General features: G+C 35.1%; 1 long non-coding RNA gene across 1 annotated transcript in view; it reads right to left on the bottom strand.

Moving 5' to 3' along the window:
* LOC138711671 (uncharacterized) overlaps nt 1-17,270 on the bottom strand; it is a 229,271-nt gene extending 212,001 nt beyond the window's left edge. The window contains exon 1 of the long non-coding RNA XR_011335418.1: nt 16,717-17,270. This is a non-coding gene — a long non-coding RNA (uncharacterized lncRNA). The remainder of the gene's footprint in view (nt 1-16,716) is intronic.
* Nucleotides 17,271-17,944: the final 674 nt, after the last annotated feature.

Here is a 17,944-nt window from a genome sequence, read left to right as displayed (position 1 = left end):
CCAATGTTTGAACTGTATCCAGACTGAAATGTAGCGTTTTAAAATCTTAGCTGAATACAAGAGTTTGAGTTATGCTCATATGTGTCGGCATATTAGTAAAGGGAGTTTGCGTCGATGTAACTACTCGTGTAAGTACATGAAATATGTGTTTCTGCAATGGCTTCGTGGCTGGGGGTAGTAATGCATGCCTGCAGAAAGAGATCCACTCGGTTCCCACAGTGACCGGACATTTGACACTTGAGAAATTACCAGCTCTATAAATCGTAACAAGAGACGAGCGCGAATCTCCTAGCAACCGCCTCGGATTTCAAATTAAATGTCGTGAAGAACTGTTCGTGGTCGTGACGTCTCGCTATGTAACAGTCTTTGGTTCAAACCCAACGCAAGCTGTAACATTATCATATTCCAACGGTAGTTTCTTTCCAGTAGAAGACAATCCCATGTAGCAAATGTACTCGTTGTTAGCCGCTGTCTAAGTTTACATAACGGCAAAGGCGTAGCTTCAGCGCTGTATGGAAGCAACGGTCCTGGTTTCGTATACCACCTATGATGTTTATCTTTTGTCAATGGGATATCCTCTGTTGTCTTAGATGGAGACGAGGAGACGTGCTGATCCCCTTTCACCGTGTGTCCGTCTAGTGCAGGAAGGAGAGAAGACCACATATGAACTCAGGACAATGCTCTACAAGTACCGCGAAAAAACATTAACAGTACAGAGTCCTCCGTGTATGACGTCACAGGACATTCAGAAACGTTGCCTCCCACAGTGCGCCAAAGTTCAAGGAGTTTGTCTGGGGTTACATGCTTGCAATTCACCTCAGTCTGCTGTGAGCTATTGAAAGGATTACTCATTCGTGCGTAATATAGTGTAAGCTATTGTGTTTGTTGTTTTCTAATTGTTTGAGAACAATAAAAGAATTATTCTTTTCTGAGTAGTGTAGTGAAAGCTATGGTGTAAGTTACAGCATTTAAACGAGTTTTCTTAGTTTTATATTACCTATGCAAAGGGTGAAAGAAAGTGTCTGAATGTCCGATAGGGCAACGAATCTCTTGCCATTGCCCTTAATTTCAGTTTGACAAGTAGAGACCGCAAGACGGCTGGAGTTCTACAAATCAACAATGGCGTTTTACAATTCACCAATTCCACTGCTATCTCAATTATTTAAATGTAAAACCAGACTCATAGAAATCTGTGCAACTAAATTCACTGAACCTATGTGTCACTGTAATGATAGGTTTTAAATTATGTACCTATATGTAAATGAATTCGCTTTACAATCAAACGCCATGCACAAGAGAAACGGCTATTTTGACTTTTGATTATTTAATTCCCTGTAGTACTACATCATATACAGTTTGACACTGTAACAAACATCCGCACTTCTATCTAATCCGCAATTAAATTGTGACAATTCTGCAACGTGTTTTCGTGAGTCCTTAATAAGTATCTGAATTCAGCGATTTACAGCCCATCTTGAATGATTTACCGAGTTAAATTCTTTCAAGATGTCTGGACAAAATTCTTATGTCATTTCTTAATGGCATCTCCTTCTAAGGAATCTCGTAATGTCTTAGCTAATAGCATACAAATTCCGTAAGGAAACAAGACAGCTGACTCATTTTTGATAATGACATCAGAAATGTAGAAGAAACAAAATCCTTCCAAATGTTCTTGCTTTAATTAGTATACATATTAGAGGTCAGGACTTTTAATCCAGAGCTTATTGAAGTTAGAAGATTGTAATTTTTTCATAAATGCAAGTTTCCTGAATATTTATGTAACTTACTAGCCGTACCCGTGCGCTCCGCTGCACCCGTTAGAAATAAATATAAAGTAATTACATAATTAAAATAGGACATTTGATCCAGGGAACATTGTGTTTGATAGAAGGATAAATCGTTTAATATGTTACTTAATTTAAATTGCATCCAAATGATTAAAATGCGATCATTTTGGTCCAGAGACACTCATTTGGTGCAATGACAATTCCTTCTTAATTTTTATTACATGCAACCATAGTTTAAAGAACATTGACATCATTTAGATTTAATGTGTATATTTTATTTTACTTGTTATAGGTTTCCATTGAATTATGGTAATAACTTAATTTTAACCCTTGTTTTCTACGTATTCAGTAAATGGCGCTTGGCCCACTATGGTTCTGAACCCTTCAAATTACTTAAATTATATTAGGCCTATATAATATTACATTACATTATAAATTATATTATATTATATTATATATTATATTATATTATATTATATTATATTATATTATATTATATTATATTATATTATATTATATTATATTATATTATATTATATCAGAAGTTACTGTAATAACATTATAGCATTATGTCCATCTAGAGAAACCACACTTTCCAATGGTGAAATAATAATTAATTATACAAATCGGTTAATTAGCTTCCGATATTACTTCATACAAAGACAGAAACATTCTCTATAGGCCCGCCTTAGATGGCAGTTATTTTAATTTTAGAACTCATTTATCTCATTAAATATCAGTCCTATCAACATTTTTCAAGGAATAAACCTTATCGCAAATTATGTTTAAAGAAACTTTTGTTATGTAACATTTTTCACAAAAATCAGTAATAAGCGAGATATTTCGATTTATTTAATTCAGGCCCCCTTATAACCCCCTTTTAAATAATGTATTTTGAATGCCATATAGCCTAAAATCTAAGTTACAACGAACTTAATTTATATTCCAATTTCCATCGAAATCCGTACAGCCATTATCGCGTGAAAAGGTAACAAACATACAGACATATAGACATACAAACAAAAATTTCAAAAAAGCGATTTTCGGTTTCAGGGTGGTTAATTATATGTTAGGACCAATTATTTTTGGAAAATCGAAAATTACCAGAAAAATTTCGGCTACAGATTTATTATTAGTATAGATGACAGAATGGAATCATAAATACGCTTTCTTTCACAGAACTTTCATAATTTAGTTAATACACTCCTTAGCACAACATCTGTTTTTTATTTCAGCTCTTACATCAGTTGGTTTATTTGCAGGCCTACTACATGCTCAGCATCATCTTAGTGGGCGTAATTCTTACTGTAGCAAGGTGCTGCCGTGTCTCTTTAGATTGGACTTCTTAACATGTCTCAAGGTAAAAGATTTTGCCACTCTTTCAGTTTCCAAACACAGATATGTATACGATTTGCTGATGATATGGCGTTGTTAGCAGAAGAGGAGGTGATACTAAGGGATATGCTACTGGAGCTAAATGAAAGCTGTGAGCAGTATGGGATGAAGATTAATGCCAACAAGACGAAGACCACGGTCATAGGAAGAAAAGTAAAGAAGGTAAACTTGCGAATTCTAAATGAGGCAGTAGAGCAAGTGGACAACTTCAAATACTTGGGATGTACTGTAAGCAGTAACATGAGCTGCTGCCAGAAAGTCAAAAGGAGGATAGCAATGGCAAAGAAAGCTTTTAATAGAAAAAGGAGCATCTTCTGCGGATTTCTGGAGAAAGAACTAAGGAAGAGATTAGTAAAATGCTTTGTGTGGAGTGTAGCATTGTATGGGGGTAGAAACATGGACATTACGACGAAGTGAAGAGAAGTTAATAGAAGCATCTGAAATGTGGACATGGAGGAGAAAGGAGCGTGTGAAATGGGCAGACAGAGTAAGAAACGAAGCTGTGTTGGAAAGAGTGGATGAAGAAAGAATGATGCTGAAACTGATCAGAAAGAGGAAAAGGAATTGATTGGGTCACTGGTTAAGAAGAAACTGCTTACTGAAGAATGCACTGTAATGAATGGTGAACGGGAGAAGAGTTCGTGCCAGAAAAAGTTATCAGATGATAGACGACATTAAGAATGGATCATATGCGGAGACAAAGAGGAAGATAGAAAATAGAAAAGACTGGAGAATGCTGGGTTTGTAGTAAAAGACCTGCCCTTGGGCAGAACACTATGAATGAATGTATGTATTTATGCATTTATTTAATTTATTTACATATTTACCTGTTTATTTATTTATTTACTTATTTATTTATTTATTTACTTACTTGTTTATTTATTTATTTACTTACTTGTTTATTTATTTATTTACCTGTTTATTTATTTATTTATTTATTCACTTGTTTATTTATTTACTTATTTATTTATTTACTTGTTTATTTATTTACTTGTTTATTTATTTATTTATTTACTTACTTACTTATTTATTTACTTGTTTATTTATTTATTTACTTGTTTATTTATTTACTTATTTATTTATTTGTTTATTTATTTACTTGTTTATTTATTTATTTACTTGTTTATTTATTTATTTATTTACTTGTTTATTTATTTATTTGTTTTATTTATTTACTTGTTTATTTATTTACTTGTTTATTTATTTATTTACTTGTTTATTTATTTATTTACTTGTTTATTTATTTATTTGTTTTATTTATTTACTTGTTTATTTATTTACTTGTTTATTTATTTACTTGTTTATTTATTTACTTGTTTATTTATTTCCTTGTTTATTTATTTATTTACTTGTTTATTTATTTATTTACTTGTTTATTTATTTATTTGTTTTATTTATTTACTTGTTTATTTATTTACTTGTTTATTTATTTACTTGTTTATTTATTTATTTACTTGTTTATTTATTTATTTATTTACTTGTTTATTTATTTATTTGTTTTATTTATTTACTTGTTTATTTATTTACTTGTTTATTTATTTATTTACTTGTTTATTTATTTATTTATTTACTTGTTTATTTATTTATTTGTTTTATTTATTTACTTGTTTATTTATTTACTTGTTTATTTATTTATTTACTTATTTATTTAAGTACTCATTTATCTGTTCATTTATTATTTACTTATTTAATTTATTTGCTATTTTAAGGTAATTTAACAGCCAGTATCTTGTTGCCTTCAATGAGCATTTCTTGTGTACGAGTTTAATGTTGACTATTCCACAGTTATAACACTTTTATATAACTTACTTTATTATTCACAGAGAATTGTCAGTAAGCTTAAAGCTTCTCCCGCCTACCCTAGTATTATCAGTGAAAAGTGCAAACTGTATTGCCCATAAATTCTGAATCTGCCAAATGAAAGGTGATAGAACTCCATCTACACTAGCTTGCTTGAAACATGCTCCAGTTATGTCAGTTGATATAGATTTATAGAATGAGTTTTGTGCTGAAAAGGCATAATTTAACATAAAAGAATTTAAAATGCACCTTGTGGTAATGTACAAAGAATAACAAGGTGCGTTGTGTGGATATAATAGGCCTACAAATCAATAATAGTACATTATGCAACGAGCCTATAATGAAGGTAATTAAGAAGCGAATATGGACATTTACGAAACGAGGGCAAGCGAGTTTCATAATTTTCATACGAGCTTCTTAATTACCATTATAGGCGAGTTTCCTACGACTTTTTATGCTCGACCATATTTCTAACTTGATACTATTAATTTTAATTGTATCTGACTTTCAGCAATGTTCCGTATGTTGTGAGATGTGCGCAGACGCGAAAGTATTCATTTTTTCCGAGGAACAGATGTCCACATTGACCTTGCTAGGCCATAAGAACCTACAGAGATAACATTGAAATTAAATTAGACATTGAAAAACGAGATGACAAATTGAATTTATTTGAATATTATTTACAATTAACGCTAATTATTATAGTAACAGAACATAACCTTCTGCGACAGTATTGGATTTCCAGCCTCCGTGACTTTTCGCTAATTCTCTTTGGATTGCATATCCGAGAATAATCGATACTTGCGGTTTTATAACGGTAGAAAGCTGACCTGTCATTGGCTGAACAGTTGTAACCTGAGTCGTCATTGGCTGAAAGACCTGACCTTTAATGAGTAGGTGTACTTTAATGACATGCATTAAAGGTCTGCTACCAGGTGTACAATTACTACGTTTCGGCATGGTCGAGCATAAAGAAATGTAGCCTATTATGCCTTTCTTAAACTTACAGGTTTTTAACTCGCCTTTTTTGTCTGTATATTGTCCTTTTATAAATTTACAATGTCTTTTTTCATGTTTAATTGCCTTTTTTTTGCCTACCTATTTTAAATATTAAAAATGCCTAAATATCCGGAAATGCCTGTTATTATTCGGTTGAAAAGCTTTTATCATCCAGTCTGCTGTCAAAAACTCTGAAAGTTAGAATTTATAAAACAGTTATATTACCGGTTGTTCTTTATGGTTGTGAAACTTGGACTCTCACTTTGAGAGAGGAACATAGGTTAAGGGTGTTTGAGAATAAGGTGCTTAGGAAAATATTTGGGGCTAAAAGGTATGAAGTTACAGGAGAATGGAGAAAGTTACACAACACAGAACTGCACACATTGTATTCTTCACCTAACAATTAAGAACATTAAATCCAGACGTATGAGATGGGCAGGGCATGTAGCACGTATGGGCGAATCCAGAAATGCATATAGAGTGCTAGTTGGGAGGCCGGAGGGAAAAAGACCTTTAGGGAGACCGAGACGTAGATGGGAAGGTAGTATTAAAATGGATATGAGGGAGGTGGGATGATAGAGAATGGATTAATCTTGCTCAGGATAGGGACCAATGGCGGGCTTATGTGAGGGCGGCAATGAACCTCCGGGTTCCTTAAAAGCCAGTAATTAAGTAAGTAAGTAAATATCCGGATTCAACTTATGAGTGATACGCCGCTGATGCAGCTTTGTAAATCACAATGGAATATGTTACAAACGTACAAGAAAAAGAATAAAAACAAATATAAACTTCATGATCCAATACTTAATGCCTGTTAGGGTGACGGTGGTAATGAGGGAAATAATGAACTAATGATCATGACAATGATGACGATGATGCTAATGTTGCCGCTTTATTATGTGTATCGAGAATTCTGCACTCAGCTTTACTCAACCACTCTTTTAGCTATTTGGATGAGACGTTAGACAGGACACAGGACTACAGTAACGTGAAAAAGTGTCTCAACGAAGAATAAATACTTACCCGAACTTCATTTATACCAAACCATCTGTGCCTTCAGATAGAGAACGTTTCAAGTGATACACGAATTTATATTTAGGCAGCTTGCAGCCGTCTCTATACGATCAATGAATGAATCATCAGCAAGGGAACTGGTGCCTGCCACTCTACTTCTTACATATATCAATCTTCTCAGAGTTTGGCCCTTTCGCCTCTTCACTATAAATGGGTCACTGGCTGAGAAGAAACTGCATACTTAAGGATTCACTGGAAGGAATGGTGAACGAGAGAAGAGTTCGTGTCAGAAGAAGACATCAGATAGACGACATTAAGACATATGGATCGTGTACGGAGAGTAAGAGGAAGGCAGAAAATAGGACAGATTGGAGAATGCTGGGTTTGCAGTGAAAGACCTGCTCTTGGGGAACAAACTATGAATGTTCCGATTAAAAGATCATGGAAAGAAGACGTAGGAAAACTAGAATAACATAATTGTATAGAGCACATCTAGGTCAGAAAGCATGGGTAGACATAACGGCTCGGTTAGAAAAGCCAACATACTATGGCACGAACGATCATGATTTTAAAATCAAATGTAGGAAACAGAAAACGGATGTAGGTAAATTCTCATTTTTAAATAGAACTATAAATTATTGGAATGACCTACCTGCAGCGGTCTTTGAGGGCTGTCCTTCCTTAAGGAGATTCAAGAATAATTTAAAAAGTTGTGTATCAAGTGCAAATTAAAATTAAGGTGACATTTAACATTTAATTTTTTAAGGTGACATGTATTTATTTAGCCTGACGAGTTACTTCCTTGGTTTGAATTGTAAATTATTAAAAAACAGCGTGTAAGAGGGCCTTAGACTAGAAATGTTTAGTTTAAATGTAGTTCTGTTTATAAGTACAGTATGCATAAGGGTGTAATTATTTGACTTATTTGAACTGTTGTATCAGTGAAGCGAGGTGAGTCAGTGAAGTTATGGTTTTACATTGCAGTGAATAGTTCCGATCAGTGATAATTTATAGCGTCAATGAAATGTGTTCTATAGTGTCAGTGAAATGTGTTATAGTGTCAGTGAAATGTGTCCTAAAGTGTCAGTGAAATGCGTCATAGTGCCACTACAGTGAGTAAGATGAGAATAACGTGAAAGACTATTGAAACTTATGTAGGGCCTATACATAATTATGTAGGTTGTAATGTAAAATTAGGTATTTTGTTTATGTTTTATTATTATTGTGTTAAATTATATTGTGCATTCTTATTGTATTGTGTATAAAATTGTATTGTGTATTGTATAATTGTATTGTGTATTGTAAATTTATTGTGTATTGCTTATCATTTTTTTTGTGTATTGTTTATATTGTGTATACCATTGCCACCGGGTGCTTGCCCACTTGCAGTGTAAATAAATACATGCATACAAAAAATAGCAATTAACGCATTAAAAACGTGATCCGACTTCCTTGCATATACAGCTCGACGTCTCGCTTCCACATCACACAACATAAGACACTGCATTAAAAATGACAATGTAGGTACACTAGAGTTCAAAGATACCTGTCCCCTACTAATCGAAAGTGATCCATAATTTGTTCGCGTAAGAGTGGCTTCTTTTGCTATTACTTCTATGAATAGACGGGTAACATAACATTCAGTATCGCCAATAGTACATAAGAGAATTCAAAATTTCATCTGTCTCTGCCAATTCTATAAAACACTAGGTTTAACGGGAAACCGCTGGTATTAAGAGAATAATTTATACTTAATTTGCTTCATAATTTTTCCCAAAGTAATTTTTACTCGTCCCAATAATAGTATACTTAATCTGCATTATCATGTTCCCTAAACCCGTTTTTACCTATCCCAGTAATTGTGTCACCTATTGAGATTTATCGTGACTATTTCAAAGTTTGTCCATTTGTTATATCAGGCCTGCACAAGGTTTGCGCTCTCCGAGCCGGCTCACAGCTCATGAGCGGAATGCACATATTAGCTGAGCTCTGTATAAGGGTGGACTGGAAGAAGGGGTGATCTCGTACAAAATATACACAAAAGGAAATACAGTACTAGTAACAGTATTTATGAAATGAATTCCCGTTCAGTGTTTTCAAAACTATCTTGGACTATTATTAATTAATAAAGAAATATTTATTTTACAGAAATAATAGAAATTCTATGGCTACTTAAATGTACATTATCATTTTGTTATATTTTTATTTATCAGTACATGAAAACGAGGTTTTATGCCGTTGGCAGCTGAAAGGAACAGTAGCCTACTGATCGTAATGAAACATCAGTTACAGATGTTCGATGCCTGCCTTTATTAAAGTTGATTATAGAAAACAGTTGCTCACAAATATAAATGTTGAGCCAAACATAGCAATCATTTTCACAGCCAGCCTGCGTAGTCGTGGATATTATTGCTAATGTTTAGTCTTGTAAAAATCAGGCTAGTGGTATTATTCAAACGATATTTAGCCCTTAGGTCACATTGAAGATCAATAAGTTCGAACTGTAAATCGATAATGTTAAATGTTATGTTCCGTCTTTGAGATTCCTCCATACTGTACTGTAGCAGTAGGTAAGCAACGTGAAACAGTTACTGAGAATAGGCCTACACACTGCACTCCATTAGATAACTGAGTGGTCGTTTTCCTCTCCTCTACCTATAGCAAGTCTATGTCATTCTGACGTATCTTCCTCTCGTTTCGGCGAGCGGTAAACACGGCTCTCCCGCTCCCAAGGAGCGCGCGCGCTCGTTGAGCGCTGTTTGTGCAGGTATGTGTTACATCTTTTGTCTCGACATCTCGTAGTTAAAAAGTTTGCTTACACGATCAAAAATTCTATGTCAGATATCTTTGAACGAAAATGTACAGTAGTGGCAAAAAAAACCAGACCGACTCTTGTAGCTGATTTCAGAGCCTTGTTCACTCCAGAGCACGATACACTGGTAACTAAGACTTTCGTGGTTCGAATCCTGCCTGGGAAGGAAACTTTTTTTTTGTTCCTTATTAAAATGTATTCCCATTTCCCAATACTTTTCGATTGCAGCGATATTTACTACTTAATATTAACTTATTATTCCCAGAACATGAATTTTACCTGCAATCGAGATAATGTATTGAGTAAAGTTAAAAGTTATCAAAAACGATCTCCACCTCATATTTATAAAATTCCGCAAGCCTAACATAACATATAGTCCAGAGTTCCTCAGCTTTCCATATTACTAGCGGGACGCAGCCCAAGTCGGTGGCCTTAAAATGCGGGCAGCTGATAAAACTGTCACGAAAACATTTGCTGTGCAATAGCCGTAATATTCATAACACACCACTTATCAGTACAAAAACGATTCAAGCAGTGCGATACTACGTAGTGTGGCAGTAATAATAGTAATAATAATAATAATAATAATAATAATAATAACAATAATAATACTTACTTACTTGCTTACTTACTGGATTTTAAGGAACCCGGAGGTTCATTGCCGCCCTCACATAAGCCCGCCATTGGTCCCTATCCTGAGCAAGATTAATCCAGTCCCTACCATCATATCCCACCTCCCTCAAATCCATTTTAATATTATCTTCCCATCTACGTCTCGGCCTTCCCAAAGGTCTTTTCCCCTCTGGCCTCCCAACTAACACTCTATATGCATTTCTGGATTCGCCCATACGTGCTACATGCCCAGCCCATCTCAATCGTCTGGATTTAATGTTCCTAATTATGTCAGGTGAAGGATACAATGCGTGCAACTCTGCGTTGTGTAACTTTCTCCATTCTCCTGTAACTTCATCCCTCTTAGCTCCAAATATTTTCCTAAGAACCTTATTCTCAAAAACCCTCAATCTCTGTTCCTCTCTCAAAGTGAGAGTCCAAGCTTCACAACCATACAGAACAACCGGTAATATAACTGTTTTATAAATTCTAACTTTCAGATTTTATGACAGCAGACTAGATGACAAAAGCTTCTCAACCGAATAATAACAGACATTTCCCATATTTATTCTGCGTTTAATTTCCTCTCGAGTGTCATTTACATTTGTTACTGTTGCTCCAAGATATTTGAATTTTTCCACCTCTTCGAAGGATAAATCTCCAACTTTTATAGTTCCATTTCGTACAATATTCTGATCACGAGACATAATCATATACTTAGACTTTTCGGGATTTACTTCCAACCCTATCTCTTTACTTGCTTCCAGTAGAATTTCCGCGTTTTCCCTAATCGTTTGTGGATTTTCTCCTAACATATTCACGTCATCTGCATAGACAAGAAGCTGATGTAATAATAATAATAATAATAATAATAATAATAATAATAATAATAATAATAATGAGTACATCTTTATATTCTTCATCCTATACAGTTTCAGTTGCTAGAAATTGGAACTTGCTACCGAGTGATGTAAGGGGTTGTTGGACAATAACTTCATTTAGGTCAAAATTACATAAATTGTTACTTAACAAATTAATTGCTGATTAATATTTATTACATATAATGAAACTAACATGTCCATTTTTATTATTATCATTAATTTCTCTAAATAGATTTACAAACCCTCTAATGACAATTACATTAATATTCTCATTATAGAAATATATTTTAGATATATATATTGTTTTTTTCTCCCTGTAACATAGTTCTAGTAAGCTTATATTATATTAGTTTTCATCATTTTACTAGCTATCTCAAATCTCAAATTAATTATAATTGATTGAATTAAATTAGCTCATAAATTAAGTTACTACTTTACCTTATAGGTTTATCTAAATTTAAACAAATATTTAGTCTACTAGTCGTTAAAACTTAACTGAAGAATATTGTTGGAGAACCTTTTAAGTGTAGTGTAAATATTTGTAATTTAAATATGTATTGTATTGATTAAGGCTGGTTGAGTGGAAGAGAAGGCATTATTGCCTTAACTCTGCCAGCGAAAATAAAACATTATTATTATTATTACTATTATTATTATTATTATTATTATTATTATTATTATTATTACTATTACATTAAATTTTACGCCTTCCCTATCCGGATTGCAAACAAAAGGAATTCTTCACAATTCCAAAATGTAAAGTACCCGATCGCTGATAGACCTTCGGTGCGAAACTGAATTTTTAGTGGATTTCGGTTAAAAATTGTTATTGTAACTTAACTGAATTTGCTACTGTAGCAGTGTCTTGCTAACATATTGCGCTCTGGAGTTTACGGATATGATTTCTACCTGAGGCGGGTACTGATTTCTAATTTAAGGAAACTCGTAAGCTGAAAAATACATTTAACCCAACGTCTAAATAAACCTACTCTTTAACCTAACGTACAGTAGCGTTATCTGAGTTTTTCTTTAGATTTATATTTTATTACGAAAAGTCGTTTGGGTAAATAAAAGATAGACTATTTTCAGCTAGTGAGGTTACTCATGTCGGCAATCTTTGTGTGGGGTCGCTTGATCGAAACCTGGGTATGCAGCGAACCTTAGTGTAGTCAGCCGGTCTGGTTTTTGAAATGAGTCCAACTTGACTGTGAGCGCAATAGCAGTGCTGAGTCACAGTGTCTCCTTCCCGAAAATTCCATTCCATTCTCTGTCTGTTGGTACACAGCTAAAAGGTTACTTAAGAGTGGTTTTGAAGTTCTTTTAGAGACAAAGTACTAATTTACTAACTGGAAAGACTAACTGGAAAGACTGAAGATGCAGTATATCAACTACTGTCCGTCCAAGTAGTTATGTCGCAGGGTCTGCGAAAGTGAAAGTTGCTTAGGGGAGAGTCCGGTAGTATCGGACATCGGGTAATATCGAACAGTGAGTTTCTTTCATCTACCACACGATGATAGTACCTGATTGACATGGTTACGTTTCTGTGATGTCGCATAGAGAAACGTAACCATGTCATTCAGGTACTACCATATGGTGGTAGATGAAAGAAACGCACTGTCCGATACTACCCGATGTCCGATACTACCCGATTCTCCCCTACTTAATGGGGCTCTTTTCTTGAAATTATTTTAAACAGTTGTATTAATCCAGACGTTTGAGATGGGCAGGGCATGTAGCACGTATGGGCGAATCCAGAAATGCATATAGAGTGTTAGTTGGGAGGCCGGAGGGAAAAAGATCTTTAGGGAGGCCGAGACGTAGATGGGAAGATAATATTAAAATGGATTTGAGGGAGGTGGGATATGATGATAGAGAATGGATTAATCTTGCTCAGGATAGGGACCAATGGCGGGCTTATGTGAGGGTGGCAATGAACCTCCGGGTTCCTTAAAAGCCAGTAAGTAAGTAAGTAAGTATAATATTACGTAGACGTCCAATTCTAAACAGCAAATGTTTTCAGGAAAGGGTTGAGACAGCCCAGCAACTAGCCTTTACAGAGGGGCCAGCAGAAACTGGAGGGGGAAGCAGGGATGCAACGTAACTAAACGGATGCACAGTACTAAATTCATAAAGTATTTAGCTATTTTATGTAGGCTATTTTAAATATGTATGAATTTAAGAATCTAAAGATTTCACACTCCTTTGGGGCTAATATTTAACGATCACATGGTAAGACTGTCTAACGTAGGAGTCAGCATGACGCCATGAAAGAAACCTTGGCAAGAAACAAAAATCCACGCCCACACGATAGTGGCTTGCACTTCCCGTTGATATTGCCAACTTACTTTATCACTATCTATTTCAAGGATGGGCTTTTCAGCACGTTTCATCTCTAAGTCCTGTAAAAATTTTGAGTCAACAAACATTCACAAGCAGCGGGATTTCCCGGTCACATGTTCAACATTGTACAAAATCATGTATAAAAACATAGCCTAATAAGATATGCAGAGACTAAGAGGAATGCAGAAAATAGGAAAGAAAGGAAGAGTGCTGAGTTTGCAGTGAAAGACCTGCCTTTGAGCAGAAAACTATAAATGAATGAAAAGTGTATATGTGTTCCTTATTTTGTATTTTTCTAATCTGTAATACTCGCTTACGCCGTTCTTCCATTAACGTATACTTCATAACCCATACTTATATTTAATTCTATTGCACGTCTGCTGTATATGTGTAGTGTTACTCTGGATATAACCACAGTCTACTATATACAGTCGCGAAGCTCAATATGTAGTAAAAATGCAAACATGGGTAGTTGCCCACCACTAGGATCGCTACTATCGCCTCATCATCGCAGATCTCTCTCCTAGTAGACGACAAAATATGTTACACTTTCGTTGTGTTCTTTTGGAAAAATTAACACCTTCCTTCCATTATTGAAATATTAAATGCATAAAGTTAATTTATTATTTTAATGAAGTATATTAAATTCCACCATAAACTCGAAGATACCTGCAAGAAATAGGTTAATATTATTTTTGTTTGTGCAAAACGAACTGAAATTTACTATAATCGCTTCACTCATTCAAGATTATAGCGATAATTAACTATGAAAACAATAAATATTAATTTGCATTTCCCTTTACAACAATAATAATGGAAATATGAATTAATGGAGTAAATTACGTGTACCGGTACTTGTAGCGTAGGCTTACGTAGTTAACAAAGTGGGATGAGGTTAAGCAATAATAATCACACCAGAATTGAAAATAAAACGTGATCAATAAATTTCATTAAAATAAACTTAATTTTTCTACGTCTCTAGTAAAATATTATTATTCCAATTATTGTATTTTAGCCATTAACATTTTCATTACAACCAATAACGAACATTTCACAAGCATCAATGTGAAATACGCAACGAGCTAGCACTCGATAGAAATACGACACAGTCCAAAGTCGACAGTGGACATTCTATTGTTTCTAGTTGCTAACCGCTTGGAGCGCTTTATCACGAGATTTGCAAAAAATCACCTCAAGCTTCGCGACTGTATATAGTAGACTGTGATATAACGTAAGGTTAATTTAGTTTGGTCAGGATTTTCTCCTTTGCCTGTGAAACAGAAAGATCACGGCGTTTCGCATTTTTATGTTCACTTCCGACTTCCGGTAAAAAAATTAAGAGGGGAAGAGGAAAACGTATTCTACTCGTTGGCTTGAGAATACCGTCACGTGCCTACGTAGGAAGTGGTACCATGATTTAGGTTAGGTAGGCTAGCTTAGGCCCGTAACACACTTGAAGAGTTTTCGCTAGCGAGAAATGTGTTGCGAGAAAATAAAAAAATTGATAACATGGATTCAAATGGACGTCCACACACTGGAAGAGATTCTCGTTCGAGGCTAAAACCTCGCGCGAGTTTCTCGCTGGAATCGGTAGCTCAGCGAATTTTCTTGACACATTTATGAAAGGTGTTTCATATTTATACTCTTTATGACGATTGAATGTAGAAAAAGATATCAAAAGGCGGCGATGAATTGTATTGTTTTTATTTGAAAATGAGGAAAGATGGCTGATAATTGCAGTCAGAAACTTATCGAACTTGTGCGATGTCACCCGTAGGCCTATTTATATTGTACACGGGATGAAAACTATAAAAACACGAAACTGAAAGAAGAAATCTGGAGACAAATACCTATCAGATTATCTGAAAATAAATATGGCTATATTTTATTTTGATGAGATTTAATAGTATTAATTCCCGAGGTTCACTCAGCCTCCTATAAAATTGAGTACTAGGCCTTTCCTGGGGATAAAAGGCGGTCAGAGCGTGGTGCCGACCACACCACCTCATTCTAGTGCCGAGGTCATGGAAAGCATGGGGCTCTACCTCCATGCCCTCAAAGTGCCTTCATGGCATGTGACGGGGATAACTTTACCTTTTACCTTTTTAATAGTATTAATTAAACATTCGAAATAATGTATCTATATGTCTTAACAGTTTACGTAATTTTAATCAGAATATAACAAAGAATTCTCTATCATATCATGAATGGCAAAAAAACTGTGGTCCATTGAACCTGAAATAACGCCTAAACGTATCATCATTCAAATCGAAACCAGTGTCCAAAATTCGTCCTTATTTTCGTAAGATACAATGTGATTTTCAGATATTTCTGGCTTTAATTTTAGGCCTACTTCTTTTCATTAACAAAATATGTTCATGTAACTCCATTTCCTCATCATCTGAATACTCAGATTCAACATAGCGTTCGTACGTAATTTGTAAAGTACATAATACTTACAGATTAGCTATATATTTAAGTACGACAATATACCTAAATACATAGCCTATAATATTCCCCCCAACGAGTGATTACTATAATCAGAAAAATGCTTTCTGCATGAAGGCAGGGCATAGCTGATCATAGCGAGGTGTGATCTGTGATAGCGAGAACTCGCCAAGTGTGTGGAGGAAGGCTCTTCGCCTCTTTCTCGCAACACATTTCTCGCTAGCGAAAACTCTTCAAGTGTGTGACGGGCCTTAGTGAGTAGTTGTCTGGGTTGAAATTTTTCCACTGCCTACATCCTGTATGTAATACAGAAGTCGCAACATTCCGATTTTGTATCTGCTCACGTCTTCCGGCGAAAAACGGAAGGAGAAAAGAAAAGACAATTCCACACGGTGGGAGACAACCGTTACAAATGTATAACCCATCAGGTTACATTAGGTTAGGTTAAGATAGGTTAAGTCAGCGCTCAGCGATCCACCGCCGTAACACTAAAGGTACCTGACGAAACTCGAACCAATACGATGCCACTAAAACGACAGAATTCCATAACTAGGATGTAGTACATATATCACTTCTGCTCCAAGCCCAGATATTAATAACCATTTCATCCGTAGTTCAGTGGTCTTACCTGCGTCAGTTCTTTCGTCTCGATTTTGTTTTTAATCAGCCAAACGTCACTCTTAACGAAAGCACCACACAGCTGTACAATACGAGGTTAGATTCGTTGATTAAAAAGCACGTATCACACACGACCGCACCACCGAACAACTAAAATCTTGCTTTAAAACTGACCGCCTTCCATAAATAACTCACATTGAGGCAGCTTGTGATTTTGACAGCGCGCGTACACCAAGAGACATCACTAATGCAACACACGGCACTAATAACACTAATAATCCACTATAAGCAAATATGACACAGTACACTAATTGGTTTCCTTTATTGCCGTACATGTGCCAGGTACCTTCGCACTTGCTTCTGTAACGGCGGGGTCAGAGGGGAAAGTGACTGGCAGGTTAAATGATGGAGGGGTTTGAGGGGGAGGGAGGGAATGGTGAAGACGTGGAGTGGGGTACCGTAGTATCGGAATGGCCCTATAATGATTTATGTGTGTAGCTTAGCTTGTGTGTTCTCCTGGAGTGTGTGTTTTTTATCTGATAACTGTGACACATTTTCAAGTAGCGGAGTGTGGGACTGTCTTGGCTGCTCGTCATTTTTCCTCCCAAGTCAAACGTGTGGCAACACTGAGTCATGCGGCGATCCTCTGCCGCACTGTGACGAAAACTAGACGCGTTGGGATGCTTGCTGTATTGGGTCCTGAACATATAAACACAAATAAAAATAGGAAGTGAAGGAACTAAACAAACCATAATCAATCAAGGTTTCAAACAAGGATACAGTATATAAACGATTTCAATATACAGAGCGACATATGAAAATATAATAGCACGTATACGGGCATTCCGAGTAAAAGTGCATGTTGGCATGGGTTCGATTCTCAAGTCTCAAATTTGTCATTCCAGGCAAACTGGGAATTCCAATGAAAAAGTTTTTTTTTTTTCAGAACTATTTGTTTATTATTACTGTAACACGTTTCCATATTAACCATTTGTACTAAATGAGTTGCTTTTGCTATATTCCAATGTATTTTACTTTCTTTTTTCTATTATGGTATTATTTTCATGTTGTTTAGTATCGATTTTATTATGCTACTAGCCGTACCCGTGCGCTCCGTTGCACCCGTTAGAAATAAACATAAAGTAATTACATAATTAAAATAGGACATTTGATCCAGGGAACATTCGTGTTTGATATAAGGATAAATCGTTTATTATGTTACTTAATTTAAATTGTAT

Source organism: Periplaneta americana, chromosome 13 (assembly GCF_040183065.1).
Source record: "Periplaneta americana isolate PAMFEO1 chromosome 13, P.americana_PAMFEO1_priV1, whole genome shotgun sequence".
Classification (NCBI taxonomy): domain Eukaryota; kingdom Metazoa; phylum Arthropoda; class Insecta; order Blattodea; family Blattidae; genus Periplaneta; species Periplaneta americana.
This window is presented reverse-complemented; position numbering and strand designations above follow the sequence as displayed.